The following is a 10,662-nucleotide window of genomic DNA, read 5'->3' as shown; positions in this document are numbered from 1 at the left end:
CCTCATTTTTGTTTGTTTGTTTGTTTATTGCTGTTCCAATTGGGTGTTTTCTGCTACCTTGTCTTCCAAATCACTGATTCTATCCTCTGCTTCATCTGTGCTGCTGATTCGTTCTAGTGCATCCTTTATTTCAGTTATTGTGTTCTTCGCTTCTGACTGATTCTTTTTTATGGTTTCTGTATCTTTTTGTTTATGCTTGCTATCTCTCTGTGAAAGTTCTCAATAAGTTCCTTGAGCATCCTTCTAACCATTGTTTTGAACGCTCTCTGGTAGAGTGCTTGCCTCTATTTTGTTTAGTTATTTTTCTGGAGTTTCCCCTGTTTCTTCCATTTGGGATATATTTCTTTGTTTACTCATTTTGGTTGCCTCTCTGTTTTTGTGTGTTAGGTAGATCTGCTATGTCTCCCAGTCTTGGTCAGGTGGCCTTATGTAGAAGGTGCCCTGTGTGGCCCTGGCACAGTCTCCCTGGTCACCTGCTCTGGGTGCTCCAGGAGTGTCTCTTGTGTGGGTTGTGTGTGCCCTCCTAATTTAGTTGAGCCATGATTGCTATTGGCACATCAGTGGGTGAGATTGACCCTCAGGCTGATTAGCTGTGTGGATTGGCCACATCCACAGCTTATGGGCTGCTGTGCTGGGGGGCTTACCCCACTGAGTGGGATTCACCCCAGTGGACTCTGGTGCCTGTTGAGACTGTCCTTTGGGTGTGCCGCTTATGGGGCTAATTGGGCGTGCTCTGCTGTGGTCTGAGCCAATCTCCGAGTCTGTTGGTTCTGGGGCCCAGTGAGTCAGCCAAGCTCACCAGGCCAATCAGATTCAGATTTGGCCTGTGTGGGAGGACTCAACAAAGGAAAGATGGCAGCGACCTGCCAGATGCAGGGGGGAAAAGACCCCACACAGGGAAAATGGTGACTGTCCTCCAGCACTGTGAAGCCACACACCTCAGTCTGCCCTCTGTATGCCCGCCCCCACTTACTGTCCCTCTGCTGGAGCCCAAGGTGAGTACCTGCAAGTACAATAGTCTTTGTGCAGACTGTTTAAGAGGGTGTCTGGGTTTCAGGCAGCCTTCCATCCCACCCAGATGGTCTGACTCCCCACTGGTTTTCATAGCCAGATATGTGGGGGCTCCTCTTCCCAGCACCAGTGCTCCCGGCTTGGGAGACTGGTGTTTCTTGCTCCTCCAAAGGGTTTGTGGCTGGGGTTTCTTGCTCCTCCAAAGGGTAATCTCCACTTGTGAAATATCCCTGCTTGTTTTCAACCACCACATGGAGGTTTGGGGTAGCCTGTTTCATATCTCTTCCCTTCCTACAAGTCTCAACATGGCTTCTTCTTTATATCCTTAATTATAAAAGTTCAGCTCAGCCAGACTTCAGATGGTTCTCCAGGTTGATTGTACTATAGTTTAGTTGTAGTTTTAATGTGTTCATGGAAGGAAGCAGGCACAGTGTTTATCTACTCAACCATCTTGAATCCCCTCCAGAAGGTTTTTGAAGGAAATATTAAAGTCTTGAAGTTAAACTGGATACAAATTGGTTTATGGGATGGAAAACATTTCTGTGAGGGCACATTAAGGAAGGTGTGATTATGAGATGAACATTGTAAAATATTAATGTTAGTCTGAATATATAAGTTGTTTTAATATTTTAAATAACTGGAATTAGAATTTGATGAGTATGGAGAAACCAGATTATAGAAGACTGCAAAATTAATTTAGAAGAATCTTGAATGGCTTCAGAAATAGGAATATGAACAAGAAATAATATATAATTATTTTGTGAAGTCCAGTTGCACAATGTCTTATTTTGTTCTTTCATCATTCATTTGAAATGATGTATTGAACTTCTAAACTTCTTTGTTAAATGTCTGGCATAGGTAAAACATTACCCAATTTTGAAAAAAAATACCATTCATGGCTCAAACACAAACATCTTAAAGGAAAGAAGCATCAATCACTTTTTCAACAAATCTTTATTGAGCAACATGCATGTACTAGGCACTGGTCTCAGGAGTATCAGATATAAAACAATAAGGAATCTGGAGGACTAAGCCAAACTGGAGAATTCCTGCTTTGCTTAAATGCTCTCTGTTTACTTATTTTAATCAAGAAAGCCAAGCAAGACAAATTTGGAAATTCCCCTATTGACCTGCCCTGACTCTGACCTAAATATGTACCTGAGCTGAGTCTTTGTAGCCTAGAGTGACTTGAGTATTCCAGAGATTCTGAGGAAATCTCAGGTCACATAGAAAAAATAATCATTATTTGGGTTTGTTACTCCCAGTGCACTCTCAGGATTAGAGGGCATTAATATTGACTTCTGGAAATCCAGCATGGAGGCAAGTTTAAAGTACAGTCAAATAGCTAATCCCTTTGCTATTTTATCTTCTCCAAAATCTTGCCGTCTGTCAGATGCTTAGTGAAAAGCAAAACTAATTTACACCTCTGAAATTTCTTTAACATCAACAAGTCCTCTTTTCAAACAACTGCTGGGATCCTGCCTTAGTTATGGACACATTGAACCTTTGAAAAGTAATGAGGAGAATTGAGTTAGTTTTAATTTCTGTAGAAATAGGAGGCCAATAGATGAGAAGAGTATGAAGGAAATAAAAATGTCATAATAAATTTGCTCTTCTACATTATTTCACACAAAATGAAGCAAAACACACATGATTATATTTTGTTTCATTATGAGATTATGTATATGATGTTTAATCCAAAAAAAATATCTAAAACTTCTTATCAAAATGTTACTGTTTATATAAATATCATTGTTTAATAAGATCATGTGTCATTTTATATGTGGGTAATATACATGAGCCGATATTTTACCTAAATATATTATAGATTTGTTTCAAACATAGCTAAAGAACTAAGTTTCAATATCATTAAAAAAGAAAAAAGCTGAGTATATTAAATTGGAATAGAATGATATAATTTGCTGATTAATAAACATTAAAAAGTTTCAAGATAAAATAATTAAGAATATGAAGATATTTTAATAAATATCTTCCTACTTTTGTTTCCTCATTTAAAGAAACCCAATGACATATTGCTAGTTAGTAGCAGACATGGAAATAAATCCTTTGTCCTTTTATTTTACTACCCAAGAATCCATTAATTTTTACATCACTTATAAGGCTTAGAATTTCTGAATTTGTTACACTGGTAGATTAAACTTGCTCAAGATCTGATGATTGTTTCATTCCAGTGGTAACAGAGGACTGAATCTCACCCATGTTCTGCGAACCTCAAACCAATGCTCTCCATTGTATATGTATATTGATATCCATGCTTACACCTTCTCCATGTGATAGACATGGTTCTAACCTAATTAACATGTTACCCTTCATACTGTTCATAAACTACTTCACCAAATTAGAGGAAAACTCAATACCGGAATTAGAAAATCACATAGTGGGAATGGCATTTGTGATTGTGCTGAGTGATATTTAACTTACAACCGGAAATTTGCTTCTTTAAAAATACTTAATTTTGAGTACACACCAAAATAAAAAGATACCTTTTGCTAATGCTCAAAGAATCGCAGATATATACATATGTATACATAAATTAAATTTAGACATGCTATATGAGCATTATTTATACGCAAAAAGTATATGAGATGTTAAAGACTATACAAATATGGAAAGATGCTGGATAATAAGAATTTAGTTAAATAGAACAGTCAGACGAATCATGTTAGGCAATTATATTAGTTATCTAATCACAATACTGTAAATTATAAACTAAATTTAGACTGATTAATATGAAACCTTGAAATTTTGATAATTATGTGTTACAATTATAAGTTCCTAAAATTATTTTCCTGCTACTAAAAATCGGTTGGCAATTATACATCTTAAGGAATTTAATGATACAGCCGGTTGATGTATTTAGGCAATAATTAATAAATAAACATATTTCTATGTATGACACAATTATAGATCACTATACAAAACGTTGAAAGATGTAGATTTTTTTCCTGGCGCTTCTATTGACTGCTTGATGTTAGAATCTCACATTATTTTCTTCATCTTTGAACTGTAGATTGTAGCATTTGTCTTTTGATGCCAACACATGGTAAGATAAAATAATAAATAAAAACACACAAAAAAACCCATAATTAGATCTGTTGGCAAGAATGATGCCCAAATATTGTAGTATTAATAACTTTATAGTTCAAATAGATGTGATTTTAAAAATTTTGGTAATTTTTCTGACAATACAGGTTAGTGCAATGTAGTGGTATAATCATCTACTCTTCAAATAGATATTGCCATTTTTGCTATGGTCAATAACACTTAATAAGAATATAAGAGGCCTCTTATTGTTTTTGGATGACATGCAATATATTTGTTGAAAACCTTTCAGACAGCATTTGCAAAAGTTGATGATGTTCTCTGAAGTCATTTAGGGCCAGTTGATGCTTTGCATTGCAGTACTGCAAAATTAAATGTGCTATTCATTTTCTTTCATCAGACATGGGACTACTGAGAGGTAATTCAATGTTTTCTGTAATACAGTCTAAGTTTGGCATAGGATATTACTTTACATATTAGGTTATGCTGTTGGAGGCTTTACCACTTGATAAATTGAACACAAATATAGGCAAACCTAGTTTATATGAGAAATATGTATATTTTTCCTAAACATGCCAGTGCTATATTTATGCAACAAAAACTGAAAGATACAATCAGCAAAAATATTAATGTTATGTATCTATGGAACCTGTGAGAAGATTTGCAAATAGGCTATTTTATGAATTATTACATTTGCAGGTAAATTTCAGTATCATGTAGCTATAATCTAACCCATTGCTTAATGGAGTGATTCCAAATATCTTGATGGAGATTTTCAGAAATAAACAAAGAAATGTTTGATTTTTTTTTCTCTACCTCATTTCTTACAATCACAGCATGTAGGAAAGTTAGGAAACATGGATTCTGCCATCGTTCTCCAGGAGCTACCTGAGCAATTGTATAATAGTAGTTATCATCATCATCATCTTAATCATCTAAAGGCACAACCTGAGTTCTCTGGAAAACACAGTTATAAATGAGAACATTTCCTGTATTCAGGTTTCAATGTAAAAAGTAAATAACAAAGGTCATTAATAAATATTCCGCAACACTTCAAAGGAACAAATCCAATGATTATGAAGCAGAGTTTTCTAGTTATCAAATTTTAAATACTTATTTAATAAGTTTCATAAACTGTACAAAAAAGTTATGTATGTGCATAATTTTCTGAAAGCTATTAATTACACCATATAAACCATTAGAAATTATATATACATTGTTAGCCAAATAGACCTCTCATAGAGATGTGTCTAAATGTAATAATTGTAGATACTTGTGGGCATATAGCAACAAGATTTATTCAATGCAGTGGTATTTGAATAGTGAAAAATAATAAATCACTTAAAAATTTCAGGTGGAAAATGTGATGAATAAATTATTCATTGATTCATTCATCAGATCTACAAATATTCCATTTTTTCCCCCCACCAAATGACAAACGCTGTGAACTCTTCGGGGAGTACAGGAATAAAGAATACAGTCATCTTTCAGCCCTGTCCTCTTAATGGTTTCAAGCTATCTTGGGAGACATGCATTACACCAAATATTATGGTAAAAGAGGTCATCCACTTTAAGGGAAATACAAAAAATATGTAGACATAGAACAGGGAACTTAAGCTATTCTATGAATCAGTAAATATTTCACTAAATCAGTCCGGGTAATAAGCACAGTTCCCAGAGATTTTGGTCTGATAATGGAGGCAGGATGTTGGAGAAACACATGAACATAAGAAAGAGCATGCTCAAAGGCCATAGACATGACCGCCTCAAAGGTGGGAAAGGATTGAAAGTAAGCATGGTTCAAAACACATTTTAAAAATGTCATTAACACGTGCTGTTTCTAGATAGGAGACAAGGAAAATATACATGGGGGAGAACCATTGTAGAGGATGTGAGGGAATTTCGACTTTATATTGAGGACAATGAAAAAATAACACAGTTCTTAATAGGAATGACTTGCTCAGTTTAACAGGAGGGAACATTGATATTACCTTGAGATTTAGCAAAACTAGATTTAGAATAAAAGAAGTTGGAAGGATCTATATATTTTTGTTCTTACTCTACCGTGCTGTAGCAAGCAGGGCAAAGAATAAGGATTGCGCAAAACACTGATTTAAGCATACAATGAATACTGGTGCTTGTGATATATATAAAATGAATTGAAACATTTCTCTTAGGACTAAATAAACTGTTGGGTGGCTTAAACTTATATCAAAGAAAAGTAAAATGTGGCTGTAGATTTATTCTTGCATATATTATATATTTATAATATTACTTGATACTTTTGCAACCTTGTAAATAAACATACTAATGTTTTGGGTCAAATATTAAAAAGAACATAAAAATGTAAACCACTTTCTGTAAATTAAAACTGTCAGTTAAGGAACTGAAATCACCTTGTTTTTTTATATCCTTTATAAAGTCTTACATAAAGCATGTCATGATCTTTGTGAGGATTAAATGAATTAATACATATGAAATACCTGCAACAGTGTTTGGGACATTGTACGTACTCTACTCAGCATGTTAAAAATGCTTAATGGTACGGGATGTAGCACTAAATTTGCCATTACTAGATATATAATGAATATTTGGAACTCTGATATTGTGGTGTGATTGGGGGTGTTTTTGAAAAATGATTTTTGCTCATATTCTGGTGTGGTGTCAAGGTAGCTCTATCTTAATTATTTTAAGCAAGTATAGGAATAATGACAGCAAGTATAGGAAAAATGACAGAGGAATCACCCTCATATTGTATTTATGGAAACTTTTTTCTGAATGTGAATCAAATTGTATTTTTTCCCAGGTGAATGCTTGCTTAATTATACTGTTATAATAGAAAGAAAGAGATGGCAATTTTACTTTAGTTTAATGTCTACAGAAAATGATGTAAATAATAACTTGGGAAATATAAAAGTTGATGGAACAGAAAGGAAGTAGTAAAGGGGTAAAGAAAACAAAACTCTGTTTAACAACTTTATCCAAAATTATTCAGTTTCCCATATTTGTAAAATTGCACAATCTAAATCTTACAAATAAGCGTCTTTCAAGATTTAGGAGGAGCTACATAGGAGGAACAATGTTTCATACTGAGAAAGTTCCTACTAAGCAGTACCTATATCAACAATAACTTTCTGTTGAAAAACTTAGATTTACATTCAAATTCCTTTTGCAGTGGGAAGAACTCATTCCCACCATTGAAGCAAGGAACATCCTTAAGCTAATGGGTGACATTGGATTTTCTGAAATCTGTTTATTTATGCTGCATAGCCCTGGATCTGTTATGGTTAAACAACATTTTATGCCTTTATTCCCAAATATTTACTGACTTGTAGACATCCAGTATAGATAATGAACCATTTTCTTTTGAAAGTAAACAATAACCTTAGTTATCAATAGCAGTAATAGTAACAAAAATTTATAATAGTTATGACTGTTAAAGGTTCAATTCTCTTCCCTTCCCCTTGACCCCCAAAAAAGACATTTTTGGAGTTGTAATTCTGAGTACTTCAGAATGTGATGTTATTTTTAAATAGGGTCATTTTAATGTAATTATTTAAGCTAAATATGTGTTCATATTAGAATAGGGTATGCCCTAATCCAATATACACATTTTTTTTTATGAGGAGATGGACATGTGTGAAGGCACAGACACACGTGGAGTGTTCCACCCCTAAAGGGCAGAGATCAGAATATTTAGCTGCAAGCCATCAGTGGCGAGGACTGAGAGCCACCACCAGAAATTAGGAAAGGCAAGGAGTGTTTCCTTAGTGTTTTCAGAGGGCATGGTCCCCTGTCAACACCTTGATTTCTGTCTTTTACCAAAACTGTCGGACAAATTTCTGTTCTTTTAAGCTATCCAATTTGTTGCCCTTATTGTCATAGCCCAAGGAATTGTCGATCTGTAATGAATAGAGAGCCGGGTATTTCACCAGCAAAATGGGTGTATTTGGGAACAGTAAAGGATCGCGATTCTGGTCATGTAGTCTAAAGATGAAGCAAGGGCAGGTCCAGAAAAACATGGAAGAGGAATGCTCTTTCAGAGACGTGGGAGGGGCTGTTGTAAACAAAGAGTCAATGGGAGGAAACTGAACAGTTTGAAGTATAGGGACTTTGACTGGCTCAGTGATGGCAGCCTTCCATTGGCTGAGCCATTACTGGGAAAGGAGGACTATCTTTTACCTCCTGCTGGGGTAGCAATGTAGTATCACTTCCTGTCCAAGGCGCAGGGTTGGAGTCAGTAGTGTGCATGGAGTTGAGGGTGCCTCTCTCAGCCTCTGGACTACTTTTTAAAGGAGGTTTCTGTTAATTAACTTTCACAGACTATAATGACCTAAAGAATTTTTCAGCTTAAGTCACTGAGTTAAAGATATACCAGTGTCTCTATCTATCTATGTAGACATACCTTTGTATATGTGTAGTAAAAGTTATTTCACCCTTTATTTCTTCTTTCCTAAATATTAATGTGTTCTGCGGGAAAGCACTTTATAGTTTGATATTAAGTTACTTCAGTTTGATTCTAGATTCCATTCCATTCCATTATAAATGTGGCCTTGATTAACCTTATTAAAATGCATTGGATTGCAAGGGCAGCTTCCTTGAAAACGATGCAACAGTGTTAGTCAAGTGCTAAAGAAGGGTCACTTCATAAAGGTATTTATAGAAATGGTTCTGGAGTAGTAAGAGCTTCCAATCACTTGGAACTTATATAAACACTGCAATAAAAATATGCTTTATCTTATCTTACAAAAAAAAACCAAACATTCATAGCCAGCAGCCTTTTGAATAGTATTCATAGATGATGTTATTGTAAAACTATAACATGAAAACAATATAATTAAAAGTGGACTTCAAAAAAATTAAAGTTTAAATTTAGCAAATACTAGATATATGTATTGGAGATTATGTATTGGAGATTGGTGGAGTCTTCCTACTCTGACATGCTGATTTTACCACAAGCAGATTTAGAGTATATGTAGAGACATATTTATTTTATATTTATATAAAATTCTCAGCACCGATATCCTATGTGTTGAAAATTTGATACACTATAATTCAGAAAGTCCTATTTTAAAAAAATATTTTATTAAAAAGTTACCTAAAACACTAAGAATTAAAAGTACTTGAGTTTAAAATGTTTTTTTTTTCCCCACATTCTGTAAGATAGAGCTTGCGGAACTAATATTGGGCTTTTATCAAACAAATATACATCAGTTTTCTGTTAGAAGGGCCACCCTGTTAAGTTGTAATGACTGCCCATATATATATTTTTTCAAGTAGAGGAAAAGTTAAATAAATTATATATATATATATATATATATAATTATATATAATATTATATATAATTTGCACATATATAATTTGCATATATATTACACACACACACACACACACACACACACACACACACACATATGGTCTTCGGAAAAGTCCTGACATATTTTGTATGTTTTACAAGGGTCATTTATTTATATAAAGAACAAAGATTAATCAATGATATATTGCCCATTTTGTTCGATAACCTTTTGCCATCTTTCAGTGAGCTTCATAATTCCTCATTCATATAAGGACCTGTCTTTATTTGCAAAAAACTTAACTAGGTCCTGATTTACAGCCACATCTGAATTGAGCATCATACCATGCAAGGAGTTTTGAAGAGTGCAAAACAAGTGGAAGTCTGACAGTGCAAAGTCAGGCAAGTATGGTGGGTGTGGCAACACATCTCATACAAGCTCCAATAATTTTTTCTTCCTTTTTTTTAACTGAGCCATCCTGCCACCTGTTGGCAGCTCAGCAGCAGCTCAACTCAGGTTGGGCATCGAACTGCTGTTGCCCAGAGCTCAAACTCTTGAGCAAGCTCTTAACCAACTGAGCCACTTGGCTGGCCCAGGCTCCAATAATTTTTGATGGGTGATCAAACTTGTGTGTGGTCTCGCGTTGTCATGATGGAATACAACTCCTTTACAATTAACAAGCTCTGGACATTTCTGGATGATAAATTCATTCAAACTATCCAATTGTCAACAGTACACATTCGAAATGATTGTTTAGTTCCTTGGTAGGAGCTTGAAAAACACACCACCTTTAAATTTCCACCACACTGAGGGCATAACTTTCCTCTGATGAATGTCTGCTTTTGATGTCATTTGAGGTGAATCATCACGTCGGGACCAAGACTGTTTGTGCACCAGATTGTTGTAAACAATCCACTTCTCATCACCAGTTATCAGTCGCTTCAAAAAAGGATCATTTTCCTCACATTTAATGAGCATATTGCAGATGTTTATACGTGCCATCAAATAAACTTCTTTGAGTTCATGTGGAACCCAAATATCGAGTTTGCTTATGTATCCCAGCTTCTTCAGGTGGTCATGAATGTTCAATGTTTCTGCAATCTCTCGTGTCGCTTATCATGGGTTTGACTTAATCAATGCCTTTATTTTGTTGTCATTGTCCTCGGCGGGCCTCCCAGACTGAGGAGCGTCATTGAGATCAAAATCACCAGCACAGGATTTCGTGAACCATCCTAGGCACTGACGTTCTTGTAGGGCATTGTCACCGTAAACTTTATGCTTGACGTGCATTCTT

This window comes from Hipposideros armiger, unplaced genomic scaffold (assembly GCF_001890085.2).
Source record: "Hipposideros armiger isolate ML-2016 unplaced genomic scaffold, ASM189008v1 scaffold_565, whole genome shotgun sequence".
Classification (NCBI taxonomy): domain Eukaryota; kingdom Metazoa; phylum Chordata; class Mammalia; order Chiroptera; family Hipposideridae; genus Hipposideros; species Hipposideros armiger.
The sequence above is the reverse complement of the archived record's forward strand: the minus strand, read 5'-3'. Positions refer to the sequence as shown.